This window comes from Canis aureus, chromosome 9 (genome assembly GCF_053574225.1).
Source record: "Canis aureus isolate CA01 chromosome 9, VMU_Caureus_v.1.0, whole genome shotgun sequence".
NCBI lineage: Eukaryota > Metazoa > Chordata > Mammalia > Carnivora > Canidae > Canis > Canis aureus.
In genome coordinates this window covers 58,577,902-58,598,499 of record NC_135619.1, presented here as the reverse complement: position 1 = coordinate 58,598,499, position 20,598 = coordinate 58,577,902, and the positions used below count along the sequence as shown (strand labels likewise).

Below are 20,598 nucleotides of genomic sequence, written 5' to 3'. Positions count from 1 at the left end.
GACCATTCATATTCTTTCTTACGTGTCTTCCTTCATTTTCAAACCAGAAAGAGAGCATCCTAGTCCTTTCTACTCTTGAAATCTTCCTGACTTCTTCTCATGCCACAAGCAGAATGTTCTGCCTTTTTATGTGATTTATATGTGCTTCTCATGTGATTAGATTAGGTCCACCAAGATAATTACCTTTGGCATTAGAAAATAAAATCTTTATGCGAGGAACACTGGGGAGCAAGGTCGTAAAAGCCTTCTTATAATTCTACCTGACACAATATGCATTCATTCTGAAGTGTAAATTCATTGAATACACACCCTCTAAGAATTCTATTCCAGCTCTCATGTTAAAGACTCAGTATTGGAAGATGAGTGAGATGATGAAAGTGTGTCACAAGCCAAGGATTATGATTAACCAACTCCTGAACATCTAAAAGTCTAATTAAAAGGATTAAAAATAAGGATACCTGGGTGGCTCAGTCAGTTAGTCAGTTGGGCATCTTGATTCTTGATTTCAGCTCAGGTCATGATCTCAGGGTTGTGAGGTTGAGGCCCATGTGGGGCTCCATACTGGTTGTGGAGCCTGTTTGATTCTCTCCCTCTTCCCTTCCCCCCTAAGAATTTTAAATATAATAGTAGATCCTTTTTTCATTCTCTTTGGATATATATATACCCAAAGTTGGATCAATGGATCATATGGTAGTTTTATTTTTAATTTTTTGAGGAAACTCCTACCGTTTCCCAGAGTGGCTGCGCCAACTTTTTACTCCCTCCAACAATGCAAAAGGGTCTCTTTTTTCCACATCTATGCTTACACTTATTACCTCTTGCTTTTTTTTTCTTGATAGTCATCTTAACAGGTATAAGATATGAAGTGATAGCTGCACCCTTTTATTCATTGCAGCATTATTTACAGTAGCCAAGATATAGAACACCCTAAGTGTCCATCAGTGGATAAATGGACAAAGAAGATGTGGAAAGTGTATAAAATGGAATATTATTTAGCCATAAGAAAGGACATTCTACCATTTGCAACAATGTGGATGGACCTTGAGAGCCTTATGCTAAGAAAAATAGAAAGACAAGTATTGCATGATATCACTTGTAGGTGAAATATATATATATATATATATATATATATATATATATATATAAACAAACTCATAGGAACAGAGAGTAAAATGGTGGTTACGAGGAGCTGGGGGTGTTGAGGAAATAAGGACATGTTAATCAAAGAGTACAAACTTCCAGTTATAAGAGTCTAATGTACACCATGGTGACTATGGTTAGTAATATGTTATTATACACTTGAAAGTTTTTAAGAGGGTATATCCTAAATTTTCTCATCACAAAAAAGAAATGATAATTATGTAAAATGATACAGACGTTAGTTAATGCTATGGTGGTAATCATTTGGCAAAGTATACCAAATCTACTCAGTTGTACAACTTAAACTTATATGATATTATATGTCAATTACATATCAATAAAGCTAGGAGGAATTTTTAAAAATAACAGTAAATGAGGAAATATGGATGTATTATCAAAGGTCTTTAGCCTAAACAGAGAAAGAAAATATAAATAGTGGGCATGTAATAGCATTGGCAGGTGCCATTAGAGTATTAAATGCTGGATTCTAGGGAGCTTAAAAGAGGAGTGGTTCATTCTACTAAGAAGCTGGTAAAGCATCAAAAATTTCCCAAAGAAGACCACACATAGCTACTTTTGAATGACAAGTAGGTTATTATGAAGTCTGCAAAGTAGCAAAGACATTCTATGACAGGGAATCTGCATTAACAAGTCGGAGGTAAGACATATATTGATCTGTTTGCAGACACTAATGAGCCATACAAAGGAAGTGAAGATGATATAATAATTTACTCACATGACTGTTGGAGTCTCCATGAATCATAACCCATGCTTTGATAAAGAACAATGGTATAGATCGGAGGTCATTTATTGGCATGGCATTTCTTGTCTCAAAATTCATCAGTGGCCTGTTTCTTTTAATAGTGATTCTAAACTTTTTTTGTTAAATAGCAAGGTATTTAATAATAACTCCATTGTATTTACCCAAATTAGAACATTTAGAATGTTTATCTGTTTAAAAAATACCCCATTTTCTAATTGGTGTAATTTCCTGTTCTACAAAGACATGTTTCACCAAATCTTCTTACATTCTCTGAAGCTTTCTCTGTCTTGAAATACTTAGTCTACTCATCTTTTCTTACTCAACCTCTGCTCTTTCTGGCATAATTCAAATTTCTCCTATCTGAAGCCTTCCTAGTCTTCACTGATTTTGCCACTTTTCAAATTTTCTCTCCATGAAATTTCTATCAGACATAATTAGCACTTATATAGATTCTGATTTTTTTAATAGACTTTATTTTTAGAGCAATTTTAGATTCACAGTAAAACTGAGCATCAGGTATAGACAGAACCCACGGGCCACCTCCCCCACACATGCACAGCCTCCCTCCCTATCAGTATGCCCCTCCAGAGTGGTACATTTACTATAATTGGTAAACCTACATAGACACATTATTATTACCCAAAGTCTAGAGTTAACATTAGGATTCACTTTTAGCATTGTACACTGTATGGGTTTGGACAAATGTATAACGACATCTATCTACCATATATCATACACAGGATAAACTCACTGCCCTAAAAATCCTCTCTTCTCTATTTATCCATCCTACCTTCCCCCAACTCCTGCCAATCAGTGATCTTTTTACTGACTCTGACCTTTTTTTTCCCTTTGTTTTTTTTTATTTGTATGACACATGCCTCTCTAACTTGATGACTGAATTTATGCCTTACCCTTGTTGATCTCTGCTCAAATTAACAAATATGTATCTTACTCAAATGTCAGGTTAAGGGTTCCACAAACCTTCAAGCTTCACGAAGCCATTTTGCCCTTAAAATTTACATGGAAGGGTCTGAACTTCCAATCCACAATTGATGGTATGCTTTGGGTGTTTATATTTACCCTCATGGCCTTTAGTTCCAATATGCAGTTTCACCTGAATTACTATTCCAGTCTCCATCTTTAGTATAGATTGTCTACTTTCCATAAAGTGTCACCCTCAAACTGGATACCATGCTAATCTACTTATTCTCTGGAGTACCACAGCAACTTTTTGTTGTTGTTGTTTTGTTTTGTTTTTAATTCTGGATAAATGGAGAAGATATTACACTTAAAAATTATCATCCAAAAATTAAATATTATAACACCAATTTTTCGAGTCATTGCTCCTAAGGATTATCCCACTTGGAGTTCCACATTCCCAGGGTCTTCCTAAATCCTTTTTTTGGCTCTCTCCACCCACAGATCTTTTGAAATTGCATCTGGCAGCAGAACATTATACCCTATTATTCAGAGTACATCAGTTCCTGCTGGCATCACACCCTCCTCATCTTGTGGGAAGCCTAGCAACATATACCAAACAAGCTCTGTTACCTGTGTTTATTTCAGCCAGCAGAGCCCTCTGCTCCCTGCTAGCTCACCAAATCCTCCCAACATAAAAATTACTGCTTTGCTGCACCTTAGGTCAGGTCAAATTCTTGGACAGGGCCTCTCCAATTTATCCTGTGTGAGCAGAAGGGAGGTAGTATGGGATTTATGATCCTCTAGGCAAAAGAATAATGGAGGGACTGCTCTTCCAATTACATTTATTAATTAAATTAAAGGTGAGCTTTGCCCCTACAGAAACGTGAGATTCTAAAACTCATGATGAGGATAGTTCCCTCACTGTGGGCTGAATTACTTTCTCTTGAATTCTTCATTTACTGGAGCTCTAACTCTCACTATTGCCAATAGGAATTTTTGCCATACAAAGGTAGGAATGTGGTCCTGGGAATTTAATTATTCCTACAACAGAATTCCTGTTTTATTGAATATAAATAGGTATGCCTAGTTATGTTAGAGATTTTATAGTACTTAAATACCAATAATTATTCAAACAGATTTATTGAAGTTTAATGGCAATGTAATAATAATGTCGGTATGTTTTATATGCAATAGTTGTTACACCTCATTAAACAGGTTGGTAAATGATCCATTGCTGTTTAATTAACATGCAATGACTGTGTTATTAAATCTTAAACTGTAAATTAAATCCTGATTTGAGACACTTAAATTTAAAGTGTGATTGAAAACTTCTTTGGGCATGAGCCTCCAGAGTCCCTTTTATTTTCCCTGGTTCCTTCCTGCCCTACTATTATCCCACATCATACCTTTGGAACTGGAAAGTGGACTGCACTTAATTTGTGTGGCTGAATTTTTCTGAATGAAGAAAGGCATGCCTTTCTAGTAGCTGAGCAAATTGTGAATGGAGAATAAATTTTATTTCGATCCAATTTCCTACATATGGAGAATTACTTTTTTAAAAATATATTTAAGAAAAGAAATAGCCTAAAGTTTTACAACCATTCCCTTCTACTTTCATAGCAGGTTATTTTGCAAGGTTAGCAAGCTTTATTCGGCTAATTCAGAACTATTTACCAAGGGAAAGATCCATGATGCATGTAGGACTCTTCAATCTTTGCTGAACAAGCTGGCTATAAAAAGAGCAGTTTGATGTTAAGTGGGCAAGTGCAGTTTCTCTATTTTTAATAGTGAAAATCAAGTCCTGTCAAAGTTTATATGTATTTTGGAAATATACAGAGTTGAGATTTTCTGGAGCGTATGTTGGAGTTTGCTTTATAGTGACCCAAAAACTATCAATAGAATATTCTCCAGATGTTGTATAACTTTTTTCATCTTCTTTTGTGTTTTTCCACATTGTGAAATGCAAAACAGATCTTTTGTGTTAAAATTTATATTCTGTGCATCTTTTCTCCAACGCTAACCTATAATAGCTTTCAATAATATTTTAGCATTGTATGATGCCAAACATCCTGAGATTAGCGAAAACTGCAATTTCGAATAACCTACAATATCTTGGTTAGATAGGGTTGAATTATTTTCCCATAATTCTTTGGATAATTTGAATAGTGCTAAAAGGAGCATAAATTTTCACTTTGAGTTTTTTAAACATTTTTAAAAGACACTCAGTAAAGCTTATTTGACATACCTGTATATAATATTATAGTCTTCTCTTCTGTATCTGTAGATTGAGAAAAAAATTCAAGTATTATAGAATAATAATAATAATTCCAGCATAATACAACATATTCTAATGGAACTTCATAATCATAAAAATGTTACCCAAATCTTATCTTCATGAAACTGTTTGTGCATATATTCTCAAAGTGTTAATCCTGGGGTTAAGTTTGTCTTGAAAATTTCTGCACGCCCCCTACCACCATCTGTACCCCACATCTCATCAGATCTCTCAGATGAACATCTCTACTTTCAAAAGTCAGCTCAATGTTAATTTTTTTTTTTTAATTAGGCTCTACACCCAACAGGGGGCTTGAACTAATGACTCTGAGATCAAGAGTCTCATGCTCTACTGACTGAGTCAGCCAGGCACCCCAACACTGAATATTTCTTACAGCCTCTCTTGTATTCCTCAAAGGAACTAGCTTCTTTGGGATTTCCCTCTTTCAAGATACGACACTGCTCTATGGTTGAGCAGGAGAGCAGTAAGAAATACTTATGTAATTCCATGGCTGCCTGTCCCTAATTGACTGTAGTCAACTCACAAGTACAACTCATGCTCAATTTGTCTTGAATCATGAGCCCAAGTAGAATGATGGACACAAAGTAAGAACTCAACATATTTAGTAAATAAACATTTATCCCTATGGTACTATGTATAAGCACCCACTGTGATTACCATTGCTGCATTTCACCTCCTTAATTGTACTTGTTCTGTGGTTCTGCTGACATAAATGTGCATCATCTTTGAGATTCCTTCCATCTTCTTTTTTATCAAAACCTTCTTACAGGGCTACCATCTGTCATTTTACATTAGTAGAATTCTATCAGAGTCTCTGATATGAAAGGTGTGTAACATCTCATCAGTCACTGTGGGGCAGAACTTCCCCTAGGTAACCTCTGAAGTGACTTCACTAATGCCATGCAGGGTCTTAGCATTGTTGTCACTTAATAAGTATTGGTACACTACAGAGAGACTGGAAGTATGGCATGAAAAAACACATTATTTCATCGGAAAAACATAAATAAAAGTTCATAACATAGTTCATAACTATGAACCTCAAAAATAGTGTAATATTCAGCTATGCATTCTAAGAAAGGACCCCTTTCTGTATGCATTTTTCCAAGATGAAGAAATCATTATTATAGAATTTTGTCAATTTGAATTTTCACTCTCATTTTAACTTTAAAATTGAGATGGAATTAAGATGTATATGTAAATATCAATGTATAATTGCATTGCATTTATGTATTTACTTGTTTCTTTTCTGTCTCCACCGGTGGAAGATAAAGTCCTTAAGACTGATTTTTCACTGCTGAAACCGGTCTGCCTAGAATAATGGCTGTTCAGTAAATACATGTGGAATCCATGAAGATTCAATTTCTCTTTTTATGAATTCTATTTCAATACAAGACCTGTGCGACAGTTTGCATTTATATGGTATATTTACATTATTGCTTTTAGTTCTGTAATGGCTCTGTATGGTACATAATTCAGATTTAATTCATGTAATTTTATACATAAAGTAGTAGATAAATATTAAAAGACCTGTCCAAATTAACAGGGCCAGACAGTAGTGGAGCTGGCAATAAGGCTAATGTGCTCTTATTTTCAATTCAGGGAAATTTCTGTCTTACTAAGATAAATAACTGCAAATTCACTTACATTTGTGAACATATGATTTACTCATTCCTAGTGCCCAAATACATAGCTTGGTAAAGAGAACCTAAATTTGATAGACATTTTAAGAAATTCTTCTACTCTCTCTTATCTGACCTCTTTCTCTGCCCCCCATAGATAATATATTTACAATGAAGTCACATATATTATATATATAAATATATATATTTTTTTTTCTTACATTTTGTTATGTTCAGTAGCACTTTTTCTTGATAATTATATTTCTTTTGAAGGGATTTAAAATATTTGAGAAAATATGAAATAATGATTATACACTCTCAAAGAAGCATATTCTTCTTTGCCAGAGTCTGGAGAGAAATCCACTGGACTTTCCAAGTGATCCAACTGTATCTCAATCTAAAAATTCTTAAGAGCAACCACTTCATATAAAACTGAAAGCAACTAGCTAACAAACAAGGCTCCTGTGTGCGAAGAAGAGGACAAGCGGAGACTGATTAGCATGATAGTATGAGAAGTTTTGCTGACTTAGTTCTGCCTAAGACTGGTGAAAATTACTTTAAAAAATAACAACAAAAATTAAAGCCTCTAGAAATGATGCTAAGGGAAAACAATACATGAATAAATATCTATTCAGGAAAATCTATAAAAATTTGGCAAAAGAATCAAGACTCAAATTGGAAGATAACATATTCAAAGTGATAAAAAATGATCTACTAAGAATTCTATATCTAGGAATGTTGTCTTTCAAAAGGAAGGCAAAGTTAAGATATATGATACAGCCTAGTCACCTGCTAAAAAAATATTTTCAAAAAATATTTGGTAAAGGGGGACCTGGGTGGCTCAGCTGGTAAGCAACTGACTCTTGATTTTGGCTCAGGTTATGATCTCTGGGTCATGAGATCGAGCCCCACTTCTGATTCTACACTGGATATGGAACCTATTTAAGATTCTCTCTCTGCCCCTTCCCCTAGCCCCTACACATTCTCTCACCCTAAAAAAAAAGTGAAAAAATAATTATCACAGACCTAAATGTAAAAATGAAAAGTTATAAAATTCCTAGAAAATAACACAAGAGAATTTCTAGATGACCTTGGGTCTGGCACTGACTTTTTTAATACAACACCAAAGTCTTGCTCCCTGAAAGAAATAAGTGATAAACTAGATTTCATTAGAATTAAATATTGTTGCTCTGAGCAAGACAATTTCAAGAGAACAAGAGAACATGTGACCACTGGGAAAAATATTTGCAGAAGTATGTCTCATAAAGGACTCTTATCCAAAATTTAAAAAGAATACCTAAAAACTCAACAATAAGAAAATTAACAACTTGATTTTAAAATGGCCAGGGGTGCCTTTGGCCCAGGGCACGATTCTGGAGTCCCGGGATCGAGTCCCGCATCGGGCTCCCAGCGTGGAGCCTGCTTCTCCCTCTGCCTGTGTCTCTGCCTCTCTCTCTCTCTCTCTCTCTCTCTCTCTCTGTCTATCATAAATAAATAAATAAATAAATAAATAAATAAATAAATAAATAAAAAAAAATCTTTAAAAATGGCCAGGGGTGTCTGGGTGGCTCAGTTGGTTAAGCATCCAACTCTTGGTTTCAGTTCAGATCATGGTCTCAGAGTTTGTGGATCAAACCCTACATTAGGCTCTGTGCTGCTTGTGGAGTCTGCTTAAGATTCTCTATGTCTCTGTCTCTCTTTCCCTCTCTGCCCCTCTTCCTCTCTCTAAAATAAGGTAAAACAAAATAGGTTAAAGTTCTGAAGAGATACCTCATCAAAGATAAACAGATGGCAAATAAGCACATGAAAAAAATGTTCAACATCATGTCTCACTAGGGAATTACAAATTAAAATAACAATGAAATACCACTACATATCTATAAGAATGGCTGAAACCCAAAACAACAGTAATACCAAATACTGGTGAGGATGTGGAGCAACAAGAACTGTCATTCATTGCCGGCAGGAATGCAACATGGTACACCCACTTTGGAAGACAGTACAGCAGTTCTTAGAAAACTAAACATTCTCTTACCATACGATTGAGCAATCATCCTCCCTAATATTTATACAAATGAGTTGAAAAATGTCTACACAAAACCTTCACATGGAAGTTTATAGCAGCTTTTTCCATAACTGCCAAACCTGAAAGCAGCTAAGGTGTTCTTGAGCAGGCGAGTGGATGCATAAACTGTGATACATCCAGACAATGGACATTATTCAGCACTAAAGTGAAATGAGCTATCAGGTCATAAAAAGACATGGAGAAGCCTTAACTGAATACTGCCAGATGAAAGAAGTAAATCTGAAAAGGCTAAAAAATTATGACATTCTGGAAAAGGAAAAGCCATGGAGATAGTAAAAAATCAGTAGGTGACACAGGTTAGGAAGGAAGAAAGGATGAATTGGCCGAAAACAGATGAAATTCAGGGCAGTGAAACTATTCTGTATCCTGTAACAGTGGATTATTAACAATAGTGTATACTGCAATGTATTAATATATATTTGTCTAAATCCATAGAATCTACAACACTAAGTGTGAACCTTAATATAAACTATAAACTTTGAGTGTCAGCGCACCTTCAACAATTTTAACAAACGTATCACTCCAGAGGATGCTGATAATGGGGGAGGCTGTATTATGTGTGAAGGCAGGGGATATATGGTGTATGCCTGCAACTTATGCTTAATTTTCTAGTGAAACCGAAACTGCTCTAAAAAATTAAATCTGGGATGCCTGCGTAGCTCCGCGGTTGAGCATCTGCCTTCAGTTCAGGGCATGATCCCGGAGTGCTAGGATCAAGTCCCACATTAGGCTCTTCACAGAGAGCCTGCATCTCCCTCTGCCTATGTCTCTGCCTCTCTCTCTCTCTCTCTCTCTCTCTCTGTGTCTCTTATGAATAAATTAAGTCTTAAAACAAAACAAAACAAAAAATCTATTTAAAAAAATCACTAAAGAAATTAAAATGTTATAAGAGAGAGAAACATTATACAAATAAATAAAAATTTCCTTCCACAAATTTCTTGTAACACATTTAGTATTTGGGCACCTGGATGGCTCAGTTGGTTAAGTATCTGACTTCGGCTCATATCATGATCTCAGGACCCTGAGATTGAGCCCCTTATCGGTCTCCCTGCTCAGTGGCGGGGCAGGGGGGGTGGGCTTCTCCCTCTCCCTCTGCCCCACTCCCTGCTCATACACTCTCTCTCTCTCTTTCAAATAAATAAATAAAATCTTAAAAACAACAACATATTTAGTGATAAATATATGCATGGCATTCTGCTTTTGTGTTAGGGACTCAAAGTTGAAACAAGATGAGTTTTGTCTACAAAATGCTCACGTTCTCTTTGGTCAGATGAAATAAATACACACACAGCAATTTTTGCAGGCCATGTAATGGTGACTACCATAAGGAAGATTTAAATGAAATTCTATGGGCCTTCAAAAGAAAGAGTACTTAACTTCTTTCAGGGAAAGTTTTTTGAGGTAGATGGCATTATCACTGGTCTTTGAAAGAAGGAAGAAGTCATGAATATATTTATATAAATGGTGAAGGTCTTTCTTGGCAGAAGGAACTGCAAAAGGCATGTGGTTTAAGATCATATAAAAACCAAAATTAAGGATTTAATTCAGAGAGAAAGTTTAACATGCAAAATTGAAAATTGAAAGACTGGAGTAGCCAATCATCTGTACAGGTGGGGCAGTGATGAACAGGCTAATCCCAGATGGGAGGGGGGGATACTTCTTTATCTGAGACAAGAAAATAAATATTTGAAGTAAATGGAAGTTGAAGAAAAAGAATTCAGATACCTTTAATTTATTTCACTAAAATATGAAGCAACATTTCAGCAAGTGATCAGAGTGGCTGAGATACAGTTTAATGCTTGAGATCAAGAGAAGCTTCAAAGAATGTACAGGAAATAACGTGACAAATATCCTATTAGAGATCGTTTGAAGATGCAAGGCTATCATGCACATTTGAGCACGTTGTGGCTGCAAAATGGTGCCCAGATGAGAAAGCAAAGCACCTGGAGGTGCAGACTCGGCCTGTGTCCACCCCAAGGAATGACTTTAACTCATACAAAGGTTCCAAATGGGCAAGTAGTGGCCCTGAAGAAGACCTAAAATGAAATTGATGTTCAGGTTTATTAAAGACCTATACTCTTAAGTGAACCTAGAGTACTTAACTTAAGAGAAATAAATCCCTTAGTGTTAAAAAGTAACTAAAAATTTAAAGACGGCATCCTTAAGCTCCATTAGATGTGGGGGCTATCTGGCGGGATACAGTCGGTTAAGGTACAGACTCTTGGTTTTGGCTCAGGTCCTGATCTCAGGATCATGAGCCTGAACCCTACACTGGGCTCCATCTCAGTGTGGAGTCTGCTTGAGATTTGTTCTCTCTCTCTCCCTCTGCCCCTCCCGCTTGTGCGCTCCCTCTCAAATAAATAAATCTTTAAAAAACAAAAACAAACAAACAAACAAAAACCCAGTTCCATTAGCCCTGGAAATGGAGCACAATAAGGCATTTCCAAATCATGATGTCTAAATTCTGTAGGGGAGGCAGCAGTCACAGTTAAAAAGTAGGATTTCTTTCTACCTTAGTTATGTTGGCAACATTCCCAAAGCTATTGAGCATCTAAATAATTTGCCAATATATTTACAGCATGAATTTAATTAGATAAATTTTCACTTTAGCCAAATGGCTTTTCACAATCACAGTTTATTTTGGACTTCCTATCTTGAAAACATAGCTGGTGTTTTCTGGAAATTCTTAATGATTGGTCTGGTAGGCAAATTCTAAATAAAAGACATTCTTCAGATGTTGTTTTAGGTAAATTGTCTCTTTCAGGAGTAACTGAAGTAGTTGAAAGTTAATGGCAGTATTGTATTTAGATGGACATAGTTTCAATACTGAGGGCACCACTCAATCACCAGGTTTATAATACCTATGCATCAATCAGAGATGAGCACAATCAACTCTACCCAACTTCACTGGGGATATAGAGAGAATATGGAAATACGAGGAAAGAAATAGAATATTTTGCCCTTTTTACAACCCTCTGTGTTACTATTAAATGTCAAACTATACACAATGTACTATTTCACTTCTGAATTTTAGAATTCCCAGACTAATAAAGCTCAAGTAGTTTAAAATGAATATAGCATCAAAGGCATTTAGGTAGGCGGTGGAATTCATGCCTTCCCACCTCTCCCTGGCCTTCCTTGGTAGGTGCTGCAGGGGATAAACCTAATAGAGATAACGCAGAACAGCATGGAGTACCAAATGATCCCATCAAATTGATTTTCAGCTGGTGCCAATCAACCGAAATGAGTGTGCTTTTTAGTTTGGAATAGTTTATCTCTTGCATATTAAGACAATTGATTTGATTCAATCGGTGATTCTTCTCTCTGAGACTGCCATCCAGTATAAATAGACTTATCACTTCTATTTGGTGATGAATAAACAGCTGTGGGCTGTTCATGTAACCTACATATTACCCATTACAGTTTCTAGGCTGTTGTATGCATGGAAGTAGGGGGCTTTGTCTATTTAAATAAATCCTCAAAGTAAATGCTCAATATAAATCCCAATGTTACTATCTTTAGAAAGAAGTGTTTCTTTAAAAAAGGTGGTTTTATAGAATTTGGCTTCCCTAATTCTTGTAACAGTTCTAGGAATGTATCAGCTACACTGGCTTCAGAACTTCTTTTCTAATAACTCAATAAAGATGCAGTTTCTTTAATTTTTTCGGATCTTTATATCTCTGGGTCTTTCCATAATCGCAGGCACAGATATCCATTTTGTTTCACCCTTTACTATTAAATTAATTAGTTATCTTTTCATAAAATTAATGTCACTTCAATTCTGTGGCTTTTTTTTTTTCACCAAAAATCTCTGACAATAATGTCTGTTATATCACAAAATATTTCCTTAAAAAAAGTCAATGAAGTTGTAAAAAAAAAAAAAATGCTGTTACAGGGCCCCATTCTCTCTTCCTTTGTCCCAGATCACTCTTCTGGCTGCAAAACTGTCAGACACAGCACGGCACCTGCTAAAAATGAGTTCAACCCAGCGTCTTGTCAGATGTAGCCCATGTTTTGTGCTCTCTGATCTTCTAAAAAGAACAAACAAACCCGGAGCGTAGGAAGGTACTTAGATGGTTCTAGGGAAGCTGTCATTTCCACAGCAGCTTTGTTCTTCACTGTAGAGAGAGGGTGAGACTAAAAACTCCTGGAAGAAAAGAGAAAAATGAAATAGCATCACCAGCATGTGGATGAATATCAAGTAGAGGAAGATACAGGGCCACAAAGCAAGGAGGACTGTAGGTGCAGATACAAAATGGGAAGAGAATATCGGGATGTTTAAAGAAAAGAATATTCAGAGCAAAGGCAATGTGGGTGGCATAATGTACAGAAATGTTTCATTAGTGAAAATCATACTTAATGCTGTTTAGCCCTCTGGTTATAAAATATTCAATAATTTGCCTAAACTATCCTCCTGGTCCATAGAAACTATGGAGACACAAGCAAAATATGTGTCTAAATCTGTGTGTGTGTGTGTATATAAATGGCTCGAATACTCACTATATTGAAGGGAACAAAATGCTTAAAGTGTTGAACAATACATAGGCATCTATTTTCTACAAAATACCTTAGCACATAGATACAAATATTACAAGTCTGCTCATAGCAACACTGCCAGTGGTAGAGGAAAAAAGAAAAGTAATTGAGAGAGAGAGAAGAATTATACAAAATCCACAAATGGAAAACTGTGCAGCCATTGCAATAACTGAATTAGATTCTGACTTAGAAAAATACCCACTGCATATTGTTAAATGAAATAGCAAGCCTCAGAACAAAATGAAGAATCTGATCTCAATTTGTTTAAAGACCCAAACGAAATTGTAGTCGAACATAAAAGATGCATATTTATATGCGCAGAAAAATTCTCAAAGGATAATAAACACAGCACTATTAAGGGAAAGAGGCAGAGAAGGCCATACCCTTTTTACTCTATACACTTATATATTATTCAAATTTGTTAAAGCCAGCATGTTTTTCTTGTTTAATTTAACTAAAACAAAAAGATTAAAAGAAAAATGTGCATTGTGTTGTTGGAGTAAGTGCATTTTTGGATAGTTCAGAGGGGAAAGAAAAGTGTCAGACTTCCAAACAGACCCTTGCATTTATATTTCAGTACTTCTGGCTGTTTTTTAAAAGTAATAAATATATGTAGTTGATGACTACAGAGTGACTTATTTATCCTTCCCCTTGGCTTTGAAGTCAAGAAATATGTGTGCCCCCCTCTCCACATGCCTCCTTTCTGCACCCCTGTTTTCCATGTGGTCTGTTGTTACAACCTCTTGGAATCGTCATAATAAAACCCCAATTGTGACTTCCAAGTCTGGATTAAAAGGGAATTAAATTATAGTGCAGAGGAGTTCCCAAAGTGTATGTGTCTGGAGCAGTGAGTTCAGATGTGGCACAGAGAGTTCTGGCAAAGTGTAGCTCCAAAGCAGACAGAAGAAGCAAGGTTATGTGAGTCAGTTTAATGCAAAGAGATATGGGAAAGACATTTGTCAATTTAATCTCTATTGAAGAAGCAGTCGCATGTTAGGAGAGAAAAGGAAGGTCTGGAGTATAGCTGTAGAAAATTAGTTTCTGGGCACCTTCAGACACTCATAAATATTTGAGCTCTTCTCCCCGCGCCCCCCACCCCGAAATGTCCTAAATCACAAGTAGTGCAGCCATCACCAGCACACAAGAAAGCAGGGCAGTAATAGATGCTAGTTGTCACATACCTAAACAGAAAAGAATGGTTAGGCAGCTCTTGCTCTTTAAAAAGCCTGTTACATGAAAGGGAGTTGTAGTAGGGTGACCAAACTTTTAAACACACAGTGGTTTGACTTACATGACAGAGCAGCTACTGTCTTTCTAATAAATGTATACAGAGTGGCAAAAGCATCCACATGGCACTTTCAAATGTGTTTTGCAACTTTTTCCATGCAGCTGGCAGGTTCTGGCAAAGCATAAATTAACTACCCATGTGTTTGTCAGACCCTTACATATTTCAGCTCTGTGATTATAGGAAACAAATGAGGACTTTCCTTATGATTTTCAGAATGATTACATTCAACCTTTGGATACAGAAAAACATTAAAATGAACACAGTGATAGCACAGAGATAACTGTATTGTATTAAAACTGTGTCTCAGGTAAACTGATCCCTGTATAGCAAAAATTTGTCTACTCCCTACTATCTTTACTGCCAGGACTGCAATTTTGGGTATTCCTACCACTACCACTTAAAATGTTGGAATAATTATCTGATTCATCTCCTTATGTCCTGTTCCTCCTTGATCCAAAATATCTTATGTCTACCACTGCCAGATTAATCTTTCCTATGTCTAGTTTTTACAGAATTCTAAAGTTTTCCAGGCCTTGCTCCTGCCTAATAAATTTAAGAATAAACTCCACAGCCTACCACTGGAAGCTTTTCTTCACAAAGATTCAACAACTTTGTTGTTTTGTACCTTCTACCTGAAATCTAGGTAGCCTTTCCTCACCCTTGCTTTTTGAAGTTCAACCAATTATTTTCTTAAACCTTTTTAAATTTTTATCTTTAATCAAAGTATAGTGACATACGATGTTATATTAGTTTCAGATGTGAAATATAGTGATTCAACAATTCCATGCCTTATGAAGTGCTCACCACAGGTGTAATTACCATCTGTCACCATACAAAGTTATTATAATATTATTGATTATATTATCTATGCTGTACTTTTCATCCTCATGACTTATTTATTTTACAAATGCAAGTTTGTACCTTTTAATCCCCTTCACCTATTTTGCCCATCCCCTCAACCCTGTCCCTCTGGCAACCACCAGTTTGTTCTCTGTATTTATGAGTCGGTTTCTGTTTTTTCTATTTGCTCGTTTGTTTTGTTTTTAGATTCCACATATAAGTGAAATCATATGTATTTTTCTTTCTCTGTCTGACTTATTTTACTTACCATAATGCCCTCTAGGTCTGTCTATGTTGTCACAAATGGCAAGATTTCATTCTTTTTTATGGCTGATTTGCAGAAAGCCTGAAATTTCATAATGGAGTAAGACACTGAACTGAGTCTTAATCTTCTACTTTCAGTTGTCTGAAATGGAATAAAAATCTAGATTTTGGGCAAGAGCACCAGGAACATAGTGGTTTATAAATAATTGGCAACCTATGACCATTAAATGACAGATTCCACCTTTATATTTTCATTTTATTTTCTTACTATTGTGATCTTTCCAGATCTCACACTTGCTCTCCAACATAGATTAAATGTTTTTTCAGGAATAAGGAAAATAGGAACAGCTTCCGTCTGTTGTGTGTGTCTGTTGTAGTTAAACAGTGCTAGGATATGGAAGCAGATCATTCAGATTTCAATCTTATCTCCTATGACACTTATGAATCCAACTCAAAATCTCTGCCTTCAGTTTCCTCAGGCATAAGACAGAGAGTATCAGATGTAGCTTGCAGGGCTTTTAGTGGCTCCAGAGGTAATATATGTAAAATGCCTGGCACAGTGTGAGAGGTAGACAGATATTTGTTGAAAATAATTAACTGGCAGGTACAGATGATTATCTGTGTTACTTCCTTTGCATTTTTGTGTGAACTGCAATCAACACAGACCATAGTGAACAAAATGAGGGCAATTTAATGAAAAAGTAACTAAACTTGTACCTGAAGTGCTGTTGCTTTTGAAGATCCCTCCGGCATTGTTGCCAATGTTCCTTCCAGCAAAACCCTTAATTCCTATTTCTTAATTGGCTCATCTCTTAATCCAAGGGGTTCATTAAATTGTCTCTAGGATCTCATATGGTGCTAATATTCTTTAGTCATACTTTAAAAAAAATGTGTACCCTAAAAGCAAAACAAAGCAACAACAACAAAATGTATATACCATGTCTAACTCCAGAAAGGAGAAACATCCAACCCATTTTTTTGGTCACTCCTATTTGAATCAGTCAGAATAAGCCAAGGCATGCTATGGAAATAACCAATCCCAAATCATAACCACAAAAGTGAGTTTGCTCCACAGGATCTACCCAATAAGCATATGCAGCAGTAGTCATTGGGCTAGCTGGCAAGACGTGTGTGGGGTGGGGAGCGTGGTGGGGAGCTCTCTGCAACATAATTGTCCACACTCTAGGAGCCAGGCCTAGATAGGGTGAAATATTGCTAGCTGATATGGGGGAGCAAAAATGACTGTGACCAAGCCAAAGCTGAATATCCAAGCACATCCTAGAAATGACATGTTACTCCCTCGCATTTCATCAGTAAAGCAAGTTATGCAGCCATGCCTATCTCAATGGGAATCCTCTCCAACAATTATATAATTTACTGCATATTTTGATAGCACCCAGTCTTATATTTTCTATCTTCAGCCTTATTTTTCCAGCTCCAGTGTTGCTTTTCCCATCGGCAACTGAATACTTCCACTTCAATACCATGCTTAGACCATTCATTCTGTCAGAATCAGAATGTGTAATGTCCTTGAAAAGACCATTTTTCTCCCATTTCCATATATTCAATAATTTAAGAATAATTTTAAACTTCTCCGTCATTCCCCATGTAAACATGCTGTAAGTTCTACTGCTTCTGCCTTCAAAGTTTTTCTCATATTTGCACCCTTATTTTTCCCCCCATCTCCTTAGTTCAGGCCTCCTATCTAGTTGGCTGTAACACACTATACATACACTGTATATATACAGTGTATTATATATAAATATAAATATATATATGTATAGTTTCTAGTCTGTTTTATTAATAGCAAACAACGCAGTTAGTTGAAATAATTTTGACTGTGTTCTTTTTTTCTCACAAGCATCTAGTGGCCCCTCCTTGCCTAAAAAAATATGATCCAAACTCTGTAATCTGGCATTTAACACTGTCTATGGGATACTAGCCCCAACCTGTGTTCTATTATTTTCATATATTCATACTTTGTATTCCAATTGGAAAAGTTCTCACCCTCTGAGTATAAACTACAATTGTATTTTTCATATTCTTGCCTTTCACTCCATTTCATGAGTGGTTTATATAATTTTTATATCTTTCAGAAAGAGTTTGTACATAATAGGTTCTTAACATGTTTAAGAAGGAGAAAGGAAGGAAGGTTATACACTTTTTATGTGAGCATTACCAATTGTCTAGCATTTTACAAAATACTTTCAAAACATTATCTCATTTGCTCCTTACTTCAACTTTATTAGGTGACTACAATTATCCTTATCTTATGCAAGAAGAAAAATATAGCTTAAAAATATTAAGAGGAAGGACCAGAATCCAAACATATGTCTGTTCATTCAAAGCCAGTCTATATCTTTTCATCTAATATTTGAAACTGTTCTGGATACACATTAGTTTAATTGGGTCTATGACTTTGTGGGTACAAGCCTGTTTCTTGGATTTGGGAACTTTTTAAGGTATAGAGTGAGCTGATTCTTGGAGGTTGTGCTGACCGTCCTTAAATAAAATAAATTGCAGGAACAAGTAGGTGCAGTCCTCAAACTCTTTGCTTTAAATGTGTGTACATCCTAGGTCGAGGTAAACCTGCAAGTACAGTTTCCTAATTTGTCACAATGTTCAGTAGCAAATATGATGATAATCTCTCAAAATTGTGGCATTTTGAAATCTGCTTACAGTATTCTAAACCTATAACAATTCCTAGAAATTAAAGATAATTCAAACTAAACAATACCAAAAAAAATCAGGTAAAAACTCCTCATATTGCCTAGTAAGTGAATATATAGAAATAGATTATCCTGAAATACATTGTTATGTATCAATTAAAAAAAAAAAACACACCTTAAGGTCTCTTTCCCTTTCTTTCTTGCTCCTGAAACAATTTCCTAGGTTTATTAATTGCATTTCAAATATCCAAAGAATAATTAAAATTCAGCAGTGATCTACCATATTCCATCTCTAAGCTGTTGCAGGTAAATTTCCATTGGAAAAAGCTAGGGTCATGTAAGCTACCAAGGGGATTTTTCCTGTTTTGATTATTCTGGGAAGGAAGATTAGTGTGGGAGAAACATAAAGCCAAACCTGTTCATATTAATCCAAAAATATACAAAATGCCAAACATAAAAGTTCAAGAGATTTCTATTTCTAGAATATATGTAGCTGGGTTAATTTATAAATTAGGTATCCCTTAAAGCCTTGATGATTTTATTAGGCTATATCCACTAAGGAAATTAAACATTTCAACTTTGCTTTGTGTATTAGAATCAGGGCCCTTCAGCTGCAATTTTTTTTTTCTTTTATTTAGGTCATTTTATGATTGGTAGTCAATAGTCTCAACTATCTAGACCTCTATCCAAAGATAATGAAATAAAGTCATGTAATTGTAACCTTCTATTTGAGAATCCTTCATTTTTGATTGAGACATTATTCAAGTATAAGTCACTTCTTGAACTGTGGCCCAGCTTTAGAATCTCCTTTTAGTTTAGGTCAACAACGCCAATTTATGGCCTTATTGAGGAAAATCAATGCTTAGGACATACCTGAAATTTACAAAGGGTCAATCCTCATTAATGTAATTTGCAATAATAGCTAAACAGAATAAATAACATGCATTTTAATTGGGATTATCTATTAATAAAATAGTCTGTGCACAGCAGATCCTAATTGGCACAGTTTTCATTATATGTTCAAAGTCTAAAAGGCCTATGACAGAAAGAACAGGTGGCAACAGGAACTATTTTAACAGTAGTACAAAGAACTAAGGAAAAATCAGAGCCATCTAAAAAGTGAACTATTCATATAAAATTAGGGCTTCCTTAGTTTTATGACAGTAATATCTCTTCTTAAAGTTTCACTACCCCTCAGGAATGATTAGAGGGCTTTTAATTTATTTTTAAAGCCTACACATACTATGATACCACACATTTTCTTAAATCTCTATCTCTATTGCATTAGCTAATCAGCACATCACAGAAAGGATACTTTCCTTGGCTTTGGATTTGAAGGAAATATGTTGGTAAAGAACAAAGGCAGTTGTTCTTTTTAAAGTTTTGATTAGCTGAAGTAAGCTTTATTTTGTAAATTAACAAAAATGAAATGAAAGTACTTGAGGTTGTCTACAACAAAATGATAAGGACCTATTTCCCTAGATAAAGTCAAAGTAAACCTAAATAGTAATATTTCACTTATTAAGCAGTTCAAGTGACCTAGAACTATTCTCACAAATATGTAATGAATATATTTATTACTGAAAATCAGAGAGAGAGAGAAAAAAAAAAGAGAATCCCACAATGCAGAGAGTTGTGATTTCTCTATGAAATACTTCTCTGGCTCTATTCAAGTACCAAAACCAAATTGTAGAGGTGTCATTGAAAGATAAATTTTTTTAATCTTTTTTTTTTAACCTCCCTTTTATTAGCTACCTGTGAGACATTCTAGACAAGTCAGAAAAAGTCTTTATGGACCAACTTGTCAATAGACATAATGGAGCCATTTTGATGTCAGTCACCATGGCAGGAGGAACGTGGAATCAAAAAACATACCGAAGATTATAATATAGTTCGCAGTGTGTGCCTCCCAGAACTTTTCACTGATGTTAAAATAACTTATTTTCTTAATAAGAAGGGAGCTAGAATATAAGAGAGGGATATAGACCCAAAGAGAGAAGAAGCGACAAAGAGAAACCACAGAGAGGCATAGAAATGTGTATAGAATATGTATCGGCTCCACACCTGTGTAAATACATAAGGGTTCCATGAACTCAGAATTCTCTTCAGCCTTGACCCAAAGCAAAAGAATATTACTTTAGCAACTATCACCCAAATGCACAATCTTTTTAAAAAT

The 20,598-nt window shown here is 35.5% G+C and overlaps 1 long non-coding RNA gene across 42 annotated transcripts in view; it reads right to left on the bottom strand.

Annotated features, from left to right (window-relative positions):
• LOC144320990 (uncharacterized) overlaps nucleotides 1–20,598 on the bottom strand; it is a 369,611-nt gene that overhangs the window by 67,693 nt on the left and 281,320 nt on the right. For 27 of the 42 annotated variants that reach the window (XR_013386621.1, XR_013386625.1, XR_013386636.1 and 24 more), the window contains 2 exons: nucleotides 16,471–16,650; nucleotides 11,441–12,972 (listed from right to left, as the gene is read on the bottom strand). This is a non-coding gene — a long non-coding RNA (uncharacterized LOC144320990). Of the gene's footprint in view, nucleotides 1–1,876; nucleotides 1,912–5,069; nucleotides 5,103–11,440; nucleotides 12,973–16,470; nucleotides 16,651–20,598 lie in introns of those variants that run through there. The other 15 variants (XR_013386617.1, XR_013386616.1, XR_013386615.1 and 12 more) reach the window with 3 other exon arrangements.